The sequence below is a fragment of the Candoia aspera genome, chromosome 2 (assembly GCF_035149785.1).
Source record: "Candoia aspera isolate rCanAsp1 chromosome 2, rCanAsp1.hap2, whole genome shotgun sequence".
Classification (NCBI taxonomy): Eukaryota; Metazoa; Chordata; class Lepidosauria; order Squamata; family Boidae; genus Candoia; species Candoia aspera.
The window spans coordinates 173,721,091-173,737,913 of NC_086154.1; positions in this window are offsets into that span (position 1 = coordinate 173,721,091).

Sequence of the window (16,823 nt, forward strand, 5' to 3'; positions counted from 1 at the left end):
AGCAAGAAACTGATTAATGAAAAAAAAAATCAGCTAAGAATATCTGTATCTAAGAATTATGAATAAACTTATAAATATGACCTTCAGGAATATTTTGAATCAGTTTCCCTTTTCAAATGTGCCTTCCTCTTTTGAAATGGATTCAAAATGTGTTCAGTGTGTGTAGGTGTGCATGTATATGCTTATGTACATATGCATGCATGCATGTATGTGAGTGTGACCTTACCTGGTGCAGGAGGTTACTAGTTACAGTAGCTCATGCCTTCATTACCACCCAGTTGGACTATCTCAACATACTTTACATAGTGCTGCCCTTAAAGAATTTCTGGAAACTGCAATTCGTGTACTCTCTGGTTCTCAGTGCTGGAAGCACATAATACTAATTCTGCAGGACCTGAATTTGATTTATTTCTCGGTATAATTTAAGGTGCTGATATTGACCAGAAAGCTCTTTATGGCTTGATTCATGGGTACCTGCAGGACCACCTGCTCCAACCAGAATTAACCTAATCTACCAGTTTCTTTAGGGCAAAACTACACTTGGTTCCACACTTCCAAAAGGTGAGGGGAGAGGGCAAAATTAGAAGACACTGTTTTTCCTAGGAGCACCAATGCTTTGGAATAGCCTCCCAATGGAGATCGGGCTGGCCCCCTCCTTGCCAAACTTCATGAAGATGTTGAAAATGGAGTTATTTCAGAGGGATTTTTGCTTGTTTATCCTTCCTTCCTTCCTTCCTTCCTTCCTTCCTTCCTTCCTTCCTTCCTTCCTTCCTTCCTTCCTTCCTGTTAAAGAAAGCATATAATATATGCCATGGAAGCTGCCAAAAGTCACTAGATTGTAGTGGGCTGTAGGTCGCATACAAACATATATAACTCACTCACTCATTTCGATACAGAAACGTCAGTGAAATTCGTTTGTTGTTTATTCGTTTAGTCGCTTCCGACTCCTCGTGACTTCATGGACCAGCCCACGCCAGAGCTTCCTGTCGGTCGTCAACACCCCCAGCGCCCCCAGGGATGAGTCCGTCACCTCTAGAATATCATCCATCCACCTTGCCCTTGGTCGGCCCCTCTTCCTTTTGCCTTCCACTCTCCCCAGCATCAGCATCTTCTCCAGGGTGTCCTGTCTTCTCATTATGTGGCCAAAGTATTTCAGTTTTGCCTTTAATATCGTTCCCTCAAGTGAGCAGTCTGGCTTTATTTCCTGGAGGATGGACTGGTTTGATCTTCTGGCAGTCCAAGGCACTCTCAGAATTTTCCTCCAACACCACACTTCCAAAGCATCGATCTTCCTTCTCTCAGCCTTCCTTATGGTCCAGCTCTCGCAGCCATATGTTACTACAGGGAACACCATTGCTTTAACTATGCGGGCCTTTGTTGTCAGTGTGATGTCTCTGCTCTTAACTATTTTATCGAGATTTGTCATTGCTCTTCTCCCAAGGATTAAGCGTCTTCTGATTTCCTGACTGCAGTCAGCATCTGCAGTAATCTTCGCATCTAGAAATACAAAGTCTTTCACTGCTTCTACATTTTCTCCCTCTATTTGCCAGTTTTCAGTCAAGCTGGTTGCCATAATCTTGGTGTTTTTGAGGTTTAGCTGCAAGCCAGCTTTTGCACTTTCTTCTTTCACCTTCATCATAAGGCTCCTCAGTTCCTCTTCGCTTTCAGCCATCAAAGTGGTATCATCTGCATATCTGAGATTGTAAATGTTTCTTCCAGCAATTTTAACTCCAGCCTTGGATTCCTCAAGCCCAGCATGTCGCATGATGTGTTCTGCATACAAGTTGAATAGGTAGGGTGAGAGTATACAGCTCTGCCGTACTCCTTTCCCAATCTTAAACCAGTCCGTTGTTCCATGGTCTGTTCTTACTGTTGCTACTTGGTCGTTATACAGATTCCTCAGGAGGCAGACAAGATGACTTGTTATCCCCATACCACTAAGAACTTGCCACAATTTGTTATGGTCCACACAGTCAAAGGCTTTAGAATAGTCAATAAAACAGAAATAGATGTTTTTCTGAAACTCCCTGGCTTTTTCCATTATCCATCGGATATAGGCAATTTGGTCCCTAGTTCCTCTGCCTTCTCTAAACCCAGCTTGTACATCTGGCAATTCTCGCTCCATGAATTGCTGAAGTCTACCTTGCAGGATCTTGAGCATTACCTTCCTGGCATGTGAAATGAGTGCCACTGTTCGATAGTTTGAACATTCTTTAGTGTTCCCCTTTTTTGGTATGGGGATATAAGTTGATTTTTTTCCAGTCTGATGGCCATTCTTGTGCTTTCCAAATTTGCTGGCATATAGCATGCATTACCTTGACAGCATCATCTTGCAAGATTTTGAACAGTTCAGCTGGGATGCCGTCGTCTCCTGCTGCCTTGTTATTAGCAATGCTTCTTAAGGCCCATTCAACCTCACTCTTCAGGATGTCTGGCTCTAGCTCACTGACCACACCGTCAAAGCTATCCCCAATATTGTTATCCTTCCTATACAGGTCTTCCGTATATTCTTGCCACCTTTTCTTGATCTCTTCTTCTTCTGTTAGGTCCTTGCCATCTTTGTGTTTGATCATACCCATTTTTGCCTGGAATTTACCTCCAGTGTTTCTAATTTTCTGGAAGAGGTCTCTTGTCCTTCCTATTCTATTGTCTTCTTCCACTTCCGCACATTGCTTGTTTAAAAATAATTCCCTATCTCTTCTGGCTAACCTCTGGACTTTTGCATTTAATTGGGCATATCTCCCCCTATCACTGTTGTCTTTTGCTTTCCTTCTTTCTTGGGCTACTTCTAGTGTCTCAACAGACAGCCATTTTGCCTTCTTGGTTTTCTCTTTCTTTGGGATGTATTTTGTTGCCACCTCTTGAACAATGTTGCTTCTGGGACCCTATCTACTAAGTCCAGTTCCTTAAATCTGTTCTTCACCTCCACTGCATATTCCTTAGGAATATTAGTGAGCTCATATCTAGCTGATCTGTGGGTCTTCCCTAATCTCTTTAGTCTGATCCTAAATTGTGCAAGAAGAAGTTCGTGATCTGAACTACAGTCAGCTCCAGGTCTTGTTTTTACCAACTGTATAGATGTCCACCACCTTTGGCTGCAAAGGATGTAGTCAATCTGGTTTCGGTGTTGTCCATCTGGGAAAGTCCATGTATAAAGTCGTCTCTTAGGTTGCTGGAAGAGAGTGTTTGTTATGTACACTGAGTTGTCTTGGCAAAATTCTATCAGCCTATGTCCTGCTTCGTTTTGTTCTCCCAGGCCATGCTTACCTGTAATTCCAGGTGTCATTTGACTGCCCACCTTAGCATTCCAGTCTCCCGTGATGAAAATAACATCTCTTTTTGGCGTGTTGTCCAGTAGGTGCTGCAGATCCTCACAGAACTGCTCTACTTCAGCTTCTTCAGCATCTGTGGTTGGGGTGTATATTTGGATCACTGTGATGTTAGATGGCTTGCCCTGAAGTCGAATTGAGATCATTCTATTGTTTTTTGGATTGTATCCAAGCACTGCTTTAGCCACTTTACTATTAATTATGAAGGCTACTCCATTTCCTCTGTGGTCCTCTTGTCCACAGTAGTAGATCTGGTGGTCATTTGATGTGAAGTGGCCCATTCCAGTCCATTTCAGTTCACTGACGCCCAGAATGTCTATCTTTAATCTTGACATCTCACCAATAACCACATCCAATTTGCCCTGGCTCATAGATCTTACATTCCAGGTTCCAATGGTGTGTTGATCCTTAGAACATTGGATTCGCCGTTCACCACCAGCACCGTCGGCCGCTAGCCGTCCTTTCGGCTTTGAGCTAGCTGCGTCATCACGTCTGGGGCTAGTTGAACTCATCCTCTGTTCCTCCCCAGTAGCATTTTGACCATCTTCCGACCTGGGGGTCTCATCTTCCAATGGCATACCGATATATCTCTGGTTGTACTTTGTGAAATTTGGTGTGTACATTTATGAAATAATTCTGTGTTGAATTCTGAAATTATTTCAGTCCCCATATTTTCACGATAAAATAGGGCTACCAAACCCAGGCTGCAAAAATCTGGAGATCTGAAATCCAGAATTGGTAGCCCTAATTTAAGGAGAGAGGGAGGGAGGAAATATGAATATACATTATACATACACACACACATACATAGAGAGACTGTGAAACTGCTTAAAAACATATCTTGCTAATAATCTTGTTATTAGCATTATGATCGGGTACATAAGATTATATAATATGTTCCTGTTTGGTGAGCCTGAATTTCATGGTTAACCCAAGATACAAGCAAAAGCTAAAAACGTAACTGTTTCTAGTCCCATTACAGCTCAGACTATAATATTTGCCTTTCTTATATTTGTTAAGAAGAGTTTTTCCTGATTTCACATCATAGCTTTACATTTATTACTCTCCGAAGAATTCTGTTGACATGTAACAAATACTATGATTTTTTTTAATAAAAGAAAGACTAGTAAATTAAAAAAAAAGATTTTTACTAAGATCATTCAGTAGCCTGTGTTTTTCCTCCCTCCAATGGCAATTTTAGGAAGTGCAGTTACTATAACTATTGTGAAAGTCTTGCTCAGTGTATTTTAGTTTATAATGTGGCTTTTACCCAGTATCCTTCAGAATCTTCTGTCAGTTATAGTAATTTTCCCCCAACTTTGTTACTATAAATATGGAATTATTTAAAAAATATATCCTATAGCTTAGTATCTAGATACTATCCTATATAGTATCCTTATGTATACTAGCATAAGGATGATGACGATGATTTCTATCCCACCATTTTGCTGAAGGATGAACAAATTAGATTCTGCCCACCAAATCAGAGGTCACAGAGAATGCTTTTCTTTCAGCTTTAACCACCTGCTCAGCCTGGGCCACACAGAGTATGGCAAAAACATACTTCCTTCTCTGCTGCTGTATTTGTAGAATCCTCACAGAAGTGTTGAGTTTGCATTCTACCCAGCATTGCGTTGGAAGTTTTGGCAAATCCAGCATGCCTCATTAACATGTGAATTAAATTGCCCAAAATGCAACTCTGAGGAAGCTGTTTGTTGCCACTCCCACTTCCTCTTTCTCTTTCCCCCTACTCCACCCAGGGAGAGGCAGCATGGATGCTGCTCTCTTCATCAGGGCCATGTGCTTGGGCCTTGATGAGGGATTCTGCCCCTTTCTTTCACAGACCTCTTGGCAGCTGTAGGGCTGAGAGTTTAGGGCAAACTATGTAATTAGAAAGAAAAGAAGAACAAAGAAACTTCATATTTTCCACCAAGATGGCTGTAGCAGAAGCAGCAAAGAATAAAGTCAGTAAGATTCTTTTTACTTCTTAACCTAATATGTCTAAGTGTGTGATTCTTTATGCTTGGGAGGGCTGAATGTGTAAGAGCAATAACCTGAATTTCTCGGGCATGCTCATTGAAGCTATCTAAGATAATTTTCTGTCCCAGCTTCTAAGCTGTTAAGCTCTGCTCCATTTCAGTGGTTCTAGCAGGCCGCTGAATTGGCTTCACATTAAAAGTAAATAATGATGATGATTGGATTCACATGGCACACAGATGTCAGAATCCACAAGTATCCTGGGTGGAATGCTTCCAACAGGCTGATTCTGCATGGCACCACTACTGCCCCCTATTTCCCTTGCCCCAAGGTCCTTGAGGAGTTTCTCTTCGTGCACACAGCATCACTGTCCTACCAGGGACACTAAAAAATAGCGCTCCCAGCTAGTCCACAATGGGGAAGTGCTAAAAGTGGTACCTGAAGGCATTTCTGCCCCACCCACTTACCCCTGCCCTGAGGTCAGTTCCAAGAAAGGAGATGTTGGCAGTGGGTGATCTTTTTATCACAATGCCCTTAAACCTTTCATGAAAGTACACTTTGAAATCTCACAAAAGCTCACCCTCTGTTGCAGCAAGAGGAAGAAAATATTTGAGTGCTAAATCCAGAGGATTAAAAACCTTCCCAGGCCACAGGAGGAGAAACTGGGGACCACTTTCTCTCAGCAGTCAGTTATGGGCAGGGTACAAGCACTGGAGCAACAGAATAGACGGCAAAGATGCTGGGAAAAGGTTTTGCAGAGGCAAAACATCAAGAAATAGTTCATCAGATTGCTAATTTTATCCATGACCTGAATCCAAGATCTGAATTTGAAATGTGTCTTTTTGCCCCGTGGTCCACCCTTTTCTGGACTTAATGTTTAACTGCAAAATTAATTTCTACACAAGTTTTAATTCTCTAGATTTTCCAACTAATTTCTACAGAAGTTTTAATTCTCTAGATTTTCCAACTAATTTCTACAGAAGTTTTAATTCTCTAGAACAGTGTTTCTCAATCTTGGCAGCTTTAAGATGTGTGGACTTCAACTCCCAGGATTCCCCAGTCAGCATGCTAGCTGAGGAATTCTGGGAGTTGAAATCCACACATTTTAAAGTCACCAAGGTTGGGAAACTCTGCTCTAGAATTTCCAAGTCAGTTCCTTTGTGGCTGGAAGGCAGAGGAAGCACTAAAACTTTGGTGGGCAACCTGTGATTCTAGAGTCCCCTTTTGATAGCCTTTGAAACTCCGTCTGGCTGCAGTTCCTGAAAATCAACAGCATAGTTTCTTACTATTTTCCAGTAGGAAATAAATAAAATTTGGTAGTGTACAACCTAAAATAGGCATATCAAGTTTTTCAGAAACCAAAAGCATGTCTCTAATCCTCCAAGGCCTAGTTTTGCCCACCGGGTTGATGGGCTGCCCCCCCACAGCTCCTTCGCAGCCCTCAGTCTCTCCAAATTATGGAATACAGTACATGATTGCCAAAGGCTGCCCTTCTCTGCGATAGGAATATCTTGAAGGAAGTAATGGTTATCAAATGAGATGTTTATATTTTACTTGGTGACAATCATGGATCCAATGGTAGGAGATGGGAAAATGGGGTTGTACTGGAGACTCCAAAAAATGGATATTCTGATGTTCTGATTAAGGTTGACACATACTTAAAGACTCATAGGCAATGTGAAGGTTTTCCTCATGATCCACACATTTTAAACCCGGCCCAACTTCTAAAGAGAAGACAAATTTCAAAGCGTGTTTTTCAAAGTCATTTTAATTTAAACATTTATATACTCCCAGTGATTACAGAAGCCATTTATCATATGCAGGAAGAAAATAGCCATTAAAGGAACCTAAATATCTTTGATTTAGTGAAAGGTAGCAGAAAGAAAACAGAAAGAGAAGCGAGCACAAAATCGGCATGTCTTCTTTTCCATAAAGCAGACCATAAGAGAAGCAATGAATAACCATAGCTTTACATTAATTCCAACTCAACTTCAGATTTGCATAATTTCTTTGGATTTCCTGAGTTACTTTTTAAGTGTTTGCAGTATTGGAGATGAAGTGGAGTGTGGTTAAACAAAACAAAGAGCTGAAGATCTATACCAGCTGGATTAAGATATTTAATAGCACCTGGAGCAATTGATTTGAAAATGTAAGGATGACAACAAGCCTTGCCCAACACCATGGCCCCATCCTCCCCTAGCTGATTTATCTCTTTCGGAGGTCCAACAGGGATTCCTGACCCCAGTTCTTTGTAATTGGCTGTAAATAGTTCTCTTCATTAATTACTAGCTCCTAGTCCTTCTTAATATCATGCTTCTAGTCCTTCTTTTTGGCTTAATATCTGCTGGTGGCCCACCACCACTTCCTTCATCCACAAATGGTGTAACAATCGCCGGAGCCTTTGTAATGTCTGCAGCTGGTCCAGGTTTCTTTGGTTTATAGTATGGAACATAATAATATGAATAGTAATAAGGCTGTGTTCGAACTGCTGGAGATCTCCGGTTGGAATATAAGGATTTTAGCCAGCTCATATATGCAGCTGTATAATATGGATTGTTCTGATATGCACGTTGAGGATTATATTGTGTATTATAGTACTGTGAAAATAGGAAAAAAAATAGTATCATTTCAATAGTATCACTGTATCATTTCCTCCCCACATAGATGACAGATTAAAATACCTATCTGAATCAGCCAAAGTTATATCCCATATTATGTAGAATACATTCTGAAGATGCCACTTTAGAATCATGAGGATTGCTTTGACCATTGATACCACCACATTTTCCATCAGTACTTTCAAGGTTTCTGAATTGTGTGATCATGCTAAACATAATATGTTTATATTTGGTATACAAATGTGCCACTGCCAGATAAAGTTTAGCAGGCCAGGGTTAGTCTTTACAATCAGATTTCTGATGCACTCTATTTCTGATTTGATTTCAAAAAAGTGATAGAAATTTACCAGATTGGATCTAGGGATGGGCACACCTGTCCATGTTTTCAAAGATGATAGTATCTTTCTGTTTAATATTTCAAGAGCCTGTGATACTTTACTTACAGTAATGCCAGATTTTCAAAGAGGAAAGTCTTTTTTAAATGCTTCTTGGAATGATCATATGATAATATTATGTAGTCATATGTCAGTTCCAAGGAGCACCTAGAAACCTCTATTTATCAAAGAGCCTAGCATTGCAATAAGCATGCCAGGCTTTCGATGTTCGAAAAAAAGGGACGCCTCAGTCGCCTTGAAATGTTTAACAAGGGCAACCCCCTTCCAACAAGATACTGGGGATAGATGTCTGAAATGCACTGGAACTGAAATACCCAAGTTCATCCCCCATCAAGATTTTGAATGAGGTTTTAATTCCTGCTTGCCACAGCTGCTGGCATTGATCAGCTCTTCCAACATCCTTCTAGTATATCAAATGTCATACATACTTGTAGAAGTCATTGGCAAAAAAATTTGGTGTAGGCTAGAATACAAGCATCAAACTGATTTTTCTTTTTGCTTTGTATCTACATAGTACAGCTACCCTTGATGCAACTACTTGTGAACCAGTACTCCTACAGCAAAAATTCAAGCTTTTAGATCAAAGCAATTAAATCAGCTTGTGAAAATGGCACAGGCATTATACTCACAGAGTATTGAGAAACACCCACAGTGAAAAATAAAGATAGCAGCAACGGAATGAGGATTCTCATCTTCTAAAGATATGTCTGGCAGGGATTTTTAAAAAAAGAAAAAAAAAATCAGGTCAGTGACAAAATGGAAGTGCCAATTGCACCCCATGATATTAAAGTTACCTCAGCCACATAAAAGGATAAGATACAAATTAGCTGGCATCTGCAATTTATGGAACATCGTGAATTGGCCTCAAGTGCTGAACAGGATGCCAAGCCACACTCTGTAAAATGGAAACGAGTTATACAATATTTACCTGCAATTCGGGACATGCCTAGAAAAAAAATAGGCTCCTTCAAGCAGCATTCATGGCTGAACAGCTGTTTCAGTCTGAGAAAGATTAAGAATTTTTGTTTGCTAGGACAAGTATCTAAATATCTTCTATTATTTGTCAATTAAAAATAGAGTGGGGTAATTGCCCTCATTAGGAGAGATGCAATAGAGATGAGAAAACAAATACAATCTCAGTTCTTGATTGAACAATGAGTCTTATCTATTGCAATCAGGAAGTAGGTTCCTTTGCTTCTTTTCAATTATCTCTTCCACTTCCCTTTTTAAATCACTTTCTCTTATCTTAGTCCTTTTTCTTCAAGGTTTCACATACAGTATCTCAGTAACTTTTGCAATAACCCTATAACAAACGTCATTATTCAGGAGTTCAAGCATGGACAACGTCGTGTGTGTGTGTGTGTGTGTATGCAAAGCTTCAAAGAAAGCACACACCTCTGAAACCTTCTTGGCTTCCATATACACCCAATAGATATTCTTTGAAAATAAAGGTGTGGCTTGCTGCAACCCAGTGTTTTGCTCAAAAGTATATCCACCTACCGAGAAAAAGGACAAAAGTAAACCAGGGAAGGAAGAAATCTTATGGGGACCTAGAGGAGGTTGTGTGATTGATCATGCAACCATAGTTCTTGTGTTGTGACTGCTTTCCCCACACATTCTTCAACTGCCAAAGTGTACCCAGATCCAGAAAGGTTATCTATCTGTGCCCCAGCTGCTTATGTAAACAGCAGAGCAAGGAGACCAGCAGCTGGGCTGCCACATAGAACTGTTCCTGGCCATGTAAGCCACATACAGATTGAATTACTACAGGGTGCTCTAGGCGAGATTGCCCTGGAAGCTGTAGCTAGTACAAACCACAAGAGGAGCTTGTTTGCCAAAGATGCAGCCCACTGTGAACCTGATTTATCTGTTCACAAAGCACTACGCTGCTCCCCCGTTGCTACTGGGCTCAGTTCAAGAACATTTGGATGTCTGGCAAAGTGTTTGCACCATTGTGTACCTGCCTATCCACCAGTGGGGATGCCTTCCTGGTAGACTAATATCTGCCAGCATTCTGTTTTGTAGTGAGCCAAAACATGTAAGCAGTTCAGTTGTGGAAATCCTTCCTTGATTGGTTATGGTTGGTGCTGTGTCTTAGAAGCTTCTAATACTAGTTTATGACATGTGTCTTTAACTAAGATTTTGATTAATTAGAAATGCTGTGTGATTCAATATGAATCGTATTGTCATCCTGCCTTCATAGAGTTTTAAGGGAGTTCTGGTTTTAAACACGTTTTTAGACTTTTTTTTTAACAATTCATTTTTAATTGTAACCCTTTTCACATTCTTAATTGGTTTGTATCCCCAGACAACAATCCCAGTTTGGGATTACTTCTTTTTAAAGCAATGAAAATGTGGGATATAAATTTTATAAATAAACCAATCTGTTTATTTCTCAAAAGCCCAAGATTCCAATTTCCCTTTAGAAGAAAAACAGCGAAACATATATAGATTTCGTACAATGTTATACACAACAAGCAGAAATAGAAAGCCAGTTTGACTGGGAAAAAAGGACATACCTAGTTATGGATTGATCCCGCTTTCTATAGCACTTCTAGAAAATCTGAGTGAGAGCCCTGGTTTCACTGCCTCATTCCAGTCTTCATTATCTCTATCTCATGTTCTTTATTATGAGTTTGTCCAGAGTTGTGTGAGCCACTGCAGAGAGGGCAGAAATGCCTTCAGGGCAATGTTGCTACGTTTTTATAAGCCTCAATCTACAAGTCTGATTCACACAAAGAGGCCTATTCAGTTAAGGTCATGGAGCTGTGACCAACCAGGTAAGCCATAAATCTTGCTGGTCCAGGAACCAAAGGTTTAAGCTGAGCATGTGGTTTGGCTTATCTTTAAAAAATGAGTGAATGCTATATATTAGGGCTTGTGCTTGGCTTGGCTTGGCTCATTTCTTTGAAGAACCAGGCTGTTTTTCTGGATTGTTTGGCATTCTTGTGGTAATAAATTCCACTTGCCTTGTCCTGGGAAGAATTCAGCCTCTGAGTCAGGTGCATCATCATCTAAGTTTCAGCATCCTCACTGGAATCCCCAGTTGAGCAAGGTTTTTGACATTGCATGATTTCTCTGACTTCCTCATAAGGTGAGCTCTGCTTTAGAATTTAATTTTTTGTTACATGTACTGTACATCCTGCTTTTCCTCTGACAGCTCTATGTCACTTACATGGCGGTTTCTCCTCATTTTGTCCCACAACACTGTGAGGGAAGCTGGGCTGAAAGTAACTGGCCCAAATTCACTCTGTAAGCTCTGTAGTCAAGTGGGGATTTGAGTCTCTCCATTCCTAGTCCAGCATCTCAATCTTTTCAATTAAATCTCATCACCAGAATGCTCATGGTCTTGATATAGCATATACTGTATACTGTATATCACCACTGAGTCATGGGGCCTAGATTTAATCAGGTTTGTCATAAGTTTTGAACTATAGCCATCACCTCCCACATATGAGCTTGTATCTGATAGTTCATTAGAAGATTGTTAGGACTTACATTAAGGGTAAGTGTAAAAGAAGGAATAGGGAACCAGTTGTAAGTACTGACCATGCTAGTTGGAGGTGATGGAAATTGGAATCAAACAACATCTGAAGAACCACATGTTCTCTGAATTAAGGGCAAGAACTATTACTTCCTTCACAATAACTTTCTTCCTGTAGGACTTGGTAGTAAAAGTCTTGTTGTATTGCAGAGGACTTCCTGGTGCTGTTTTTGATCTCCCCACCCCCCTCACCCTATTGAACTTCAGCCTCATTACTTCCCATGAAATATTAAACCTTATCTATCATGAATACAACACCCTCGTGTGGCGCAGAGTGGTAGCGGCAGTATTGCAACCAAAACTCTCCCCACGACCTGAGTTTGATCCCAGTGGAAGCTGGATTCTCGGGTAGCCAGCTCAGGTTGACTCAGCCTTCCATCCTTCCGAGGTCGGTAAAATGAACACCCAGCTGTAAGGATTGCCTATTCTAATGGATATCAGATTCATAAGCAGGATTTCAAAGATATCTGATTTATTGAAGAATAGCGTGCAGGATCACAGAGAAAGCTGAGAATGATGAAAGCGCAGCAAATTCAAACTAAAAACCCTCGGTGCAAACGAAATCCCTCCCCCCATAGAATCTTCTCAAGTTCACAGCCACAGGTGCTCCTAACGGTTTCTGATGGTCTGCGGGAAAAGTCCTTGAGCAGAGAAAATAACCCAAACACATTCCATTGTACTGATTTCACATACAGAGCTTGGTACAAGGTCTCACAGCAGCTCCCTCCCAAACAGAAACGTGCGTCAGCGCCCTGGCATGTGAAACGTTACAATGCATAAACTACATTGAAACAGTGAACATGACATACTGCCCCCCCCAAAATGCAGAATACAATAAGCAGGTTTCAAAGGATAAGCAAGGTGAAAATGGTTAACTAAATCAGGAGCGTTAACATGGTGAACAGACACCCATTCAGGATGAGGAAAGTGTTCCATCAGACCAGATACTGCAGGGTGCCCCGAAGCTTGCGAGAATTAATGATGTCCTTGATTTCAAAGTGTTGGCCGTCAATCATAATTGGAGCAGGAGGAGGAGGTTGAGGGTGCCAATGCGGCGAGTGGTGCACAGGCTTAAGCAAGCTGCAATGGAAAACAAGGTACAAGCGCTTCAAATTGTGAGGCAGTTCCAATTTAACAGTAACTGGATTGACAAGACCAACAATAGGAAAAGGACCAATGAATTTGGGAGCAAGTTTTTTAGAGGGTTGAGGTGATTTAATAAATTTAGTGGATAAATACACTTGATCCCCAACTTTAAAGTCATGTTGTAAAGAACAATGCTTGTCAGCTTGAGACTTGTAAGCAGCCTGGGCATCAGCCAAAGCTTGTTGAATTACTGGCCAGGAATCAGACAGTTTAACAGCCCAGTCAGATGCAGAACACGTTGGGGAAGGGGGCTGTGGCAGTTCAGGGATGGGAACAAAGTCGTGACCAGAAACCACGTGAAAAGGGGTTTGTCCGGTACTTTGATGTACAGCATTATTGTAAGCAACTTCAGCAAAAGGTAACAATTCCACCCAATTGTCCTGATGGTAGTTAATGTATGCTCTAAGGAACTGTTCGAGAGTGGAGTTTAAAATCTCAGTAGAACCATCAGTCTGTGGATGGGACGATGTGGACAGTGCCTGTTTAGTGCCAATCAATTTTAAAAATGATTTCCAAAATTGGGAAGTAAACTGTGTGCCGCAGTCTGAAATTAAGCGGGAGGGGCTACCGTGGAGGCAGTAGATGTGGTGGAAAAATAGGCGCGCTAATTGTGGGGCCGAAGGAATGGATGCACATGGAATGAAATGAGCTTGCTTAGAGAAAAAATCCTTTACAACCCAAATGACAGTTTTCTTCTGACTGGGTGGCAGGTCCACAATGAAATCCATGGAAATCCGGTCCCAGGGGCAGGATGGGCTGGCCACTGGCTGTAAAAGCCCTTGTGGTTTCCCCCCTTTATGTTTGGACATGGCACAAACAGGACAGGAAGCAACATAGTCTTTAACATCACGTCTTAAGGTCAGCCACCAAAGTTGACGGCGAACCAAATGCAAGGTTTTAACAAAACCAAAATGTCCAGCAAGTTTATCATCATGGGAATGCCGCAAAACATTCGCTCTTAAAGTTTCAGGCACATAAAGGCGGTGTTCCACCCAAGCAAGACCGTCTTCAAAAGAAACACTGTCTCTATTAGCTAGCAGCCAAGTATCAGATTTCAGTGCCTGGAGAAAGTCTTTTTGTAACTGACAAGGAACTTGCACTTTCCGCTTCCCAGACTGTGCTGGGGGCGGGGGTGCTTGCACACGGCTTTGGCTCCGAGTGACAGCAGCCAAGCCCAGTTGTGGTTTAGTGAGAACAGTTCCAACCACATCAGCCACCTGGTCAAGATCCTGAGGTAAACGTGACAAAGCATTGGCCAGAAAGTTTTTCTTTCCCGGAATGAATTTTAACTGGAAATTAAAGCGACTGAAAATTTGAGCCCAGCGAATCTGTTTAGGACTGAGACTTCGCAGGGTGCGGAGGGCTTCCAAATTCCTGTGATCAGTCCAAACCTTGAAAGGGCATTTAGCGCTTTCAAGGGGATTTATTGAACCTACTAATTCCCCAGTTGGGGCTCCTGTGTTGTTCCAGGAAAAGAAAGATGGCACGCTTCAGCTCTGTACAGTCTATCGAGGGTTAAATTCAGTCTCTATTGTCAACAAGTACCCTCTTCCCCTCATGAAGGACATGTTAGCTCATTTGTTGAAGGGCAAGATTTTATCCAAGCTTGATCTTTGCGAAGCCTACTTTCACATTCGCATAAAAGCTGAGGATGAGTGGAAAACTGCTTTTAATTGCCCACTAGGATTGTTTCAATACAAAGTCCTCCCTTTGGGGTTGGCAGGGGTGCCCGGAGTATTCATGCAATTAAATTCTCATCTTTATGTAAGGATTGCCTATTCTAATGGATATCAGACTCATAAGCAGGGTTTCAAAGATATCTGATTTATTGAAGAGTAGCATGCAGGATTGCAAAGAAAGCTGAGAATGATGAAAGCGCAGCAAATTCAAACTAAAAACCCTCAGTGCAAATGAAATCCCTCCCCCCGTAGAATCTTCTCAAGTCCACAATCCCAGGTGCTCCTAACGGTTTCTGATGGTCTGCTGGAAAAGTCCTTGAACAGAGAAAATAACCCAAACACATTCCATTGTCCTGAAATCACATACAGAGCTTGGTACAAGGTCTCACAGCAGCTCCCTCCCAAACAGAAACACGCATCAGCCCCATGGCATGTGAAATATTACGATGTATAAACTACATTGAAACAGTGAACATGATACCAGCTTGCTGGGGAAGGTGACGACTGGGGAAGGCAGTGGCAAACCACCCCTCTATAGTTTGCCAAGAAAACGTCACGAAAGCGGCATCCTCCCAAAGCATCAGACATGATTCAGTGCTTGCACCGGGGACCTTTCACCTTTTTTTCCACATCATGAATACAGAGAGATGGATAAAATTTCCAGTTTCCACAAGGAACACAATTTCCTGAAATACTCAAGGCATGTTTAATACTGAGGGATTCCCTACAAGTGAAAATGAGGATACTGATTAGGTACACAACCTTTATCAGTGCCTAATTGTATCAAACAAGACTATTAAAAAAACTATTAAAAACTGAAATGTTAATTTCTCAGGAGAGGTGGAAACATATAGAAAACTATGAAGGTTCTGTATACAGTCAAGCTTTTTAGTAGAGGTTTTTAAAAATATTAGAAATGTATTTGACCAATTTTGTATAAAGTACTCCAAGTGTGATTTTATTATAAGTTTTACATAATGGCATTGTGATTAGTAACTGATGTTTTATTTTATTTCCTTCTCTAGTAATTCCATTGAGCAATCTAACAGAACTCTAAGACCTACTTCATTCCATCAGCAGGATCTCAGGCTCATCAGCATATCATATATATAAATTTAGGGTCTCTTCTCTTCTCTACTTTAATATCACCTTGGTTGATCTCAAAAATCTAAGCAGGTTTAGGTCTCATTACTGCTTGGATGGGAGATCATTAGGAATTTGTAAGGTTGTAGGATGGACTGGAAATGGTTTTTAAAAATCCTGGAAGAAAACAGTCAGGAAACCACTTCTGTATTGCTGCCTAGACATACAGAAATCAAGTTTGACTCAAAGGAGTCTTTAGTACTAACTTTAATTAAAATATCTATTAATAAATTTGGCCCCCTCCTTACTCATATAATTGATGAATGAATTAAAGAACTAGTCCCGGTACACATTCTTGCATCATAGCCATTTCTATCCCTTCATTGCACACTGTCTGTTTATCCTTCTCTCCTATAGGATTGATCCAAAAGAGGACCTCTTTTATCACATGACCACAGGAACTTTTTGAAACTCTGGGAAGTGTGAAGACAAGAGTGTGGCTTTGTTCCTCCCACTCAGCACATCTTATGTGCCACATGGGGTTTTTTGTCCATTGCTTCTGTCCACTAAATTACTCAATGGCCGAGTAATTTGAGGAAAGCCAAATACCGAAATAGCATTTGGGATTATACTTTAATTGATGGTTTTTGTTATCTTACATGAAAGTATTGATGAATCTCATCATTTCAAGTACAGAACCTTGTTCTCAATTTGCTTTCTTTTCTATGTAGGGTCTAGTAATCTCTCCTCCCCCCAAGGCCTTACATGACTCCTAAATATAGTTAAGAGCTTTAGGTAGGCAATTTTGTCAATTAACCTGGATCTTTAGGGTGTACAAGCCTGTCTCAGTGTGTTAGTGGATTTGAAATATACTGGTATGTGGTATACCCATTAATGCACTGAGACAGAGGCTTGTACACCCTAAAGATCCAACACCGAAACATAAGAGGAGCAACGTAGTATATGCAATCCAGTGCAGTGAGGAGTGTTCTGAGCTCTGCATTGGAGAAACCAAACAGCCTTTGCACAAGAGGATGGCCCAACACAGGAGG